A 1,055-nucleotide genomic window follows, 5' to 3' on the forward strand; every position below is an offset into this window, starting at 1 on the left:
AATAAATTATTTAAAATGTTTTTTAAAGTGGAGTTGGGAGCTTAGTGTATGGCAATTTGTATTATAAAGAATTACCTAATTAACTGCTAAAAAAGAAAAGTGCATTTGCATACTATGCCTACATTAAGTATTTAATATAATATAGCAGATGAATTTTTATAAGTCAATCACAATGTTCACAGGGTTAAAGTATACACTGACAAGTGAAATACGGCACTTTGTTGAGGAACCACAGGTTAGGAAGGTTATAGGTTTATATTGTGATCTTTGTGATAGTCAGTGCATTTAGGATGGAGTTCATGTGTTCTTTAATTCATGTTGGGGACATTGCTTCTGATGGGTGCTACCCTATTGTAAACTTTTATCATATATATTCATAATGGACCCACTAAGATTGGGAAAATCTGAGAACTCTTTCATGAAATGATCTGAACTGGAAAATATAATCAGAAATACAGAAAAAAAAGTTGTGACAAATGCTGCACAATGACTTACCTTGTCTCACTGTGAACAGCTTAATTGTACAGTAAGTCTGCATAAACTGATTTTGCACATGTAGTTTGTGAGGTCAAGGCAATTAAAAAATGCTGTACTCTTCAATGTATAGTTTGTAAACAATAACCTGGCTTTGCTCTACCAAATTCTGTAAAACATCCTGTGGTCTGTGATAGAAAACTTATAATCTAAAATCCAAAATGACAGCTTAAACCCTAGTTTTGCTACTGTGCTCCACAAACCAACCAAGATCAACAAATCTTTGCTATATTTACTTGGGCTAAATAGAGCTTTAAGTAGCTTCTTATTTCATGTTAAGCCACCTGGGAGCCTGGAAGCTCTTTCTTGCAGGAAGGTGTGGTGAAGGTTCCTTGGTCACTTCCAGAACTGTGATATGTTTGTGACATTTTTCCTTGTATTTTTTAATAAAATACAGTACATCTAAAAAGTGTTGCCAGTAAGTTGTACAAATAGCCATATGGTACAAGGAAAGCCCCTGCTTGACTAAGTTTCTTAGTTCATATGGTGATGTTTTTAGATTTCCAGGAGTGGCTAGAGTA

The 1,055-nt window shown here is 34.3% G+C and overlaps 1 protein-coding gene across 1 annotated transcript in view; it reads left to right on the forward strand.

The window, feature by feature from the left end:
• The window catches only part of LOC119585787 (UDP-N-acetylglucosamine--peptide N-acetylglucosaminyltransferase 110 kDa subunit-like), a gene marked incomplete at its 3' end in the record, with an annotated part of 19,670 nt that overhangs the window by 2,690 nt on the left and 15,925 nt on the right, over window positions 1-1,055 (forward strand).

This window comes from Penaeus monodon, chromosome 20 (assembly GCF_015228065.2).
Source record: "Penaeus monodon isolate SGIC_2016 chromosome 20, NSTDA_Pmon_1, whole genome shotgun sequence".
Lineage (NCBI taxonomy): Eukaryota > Metazoa > Arthropoda > Malacostraca > Decapoda > Penaeidae > Penaeus > Penaeus monodon.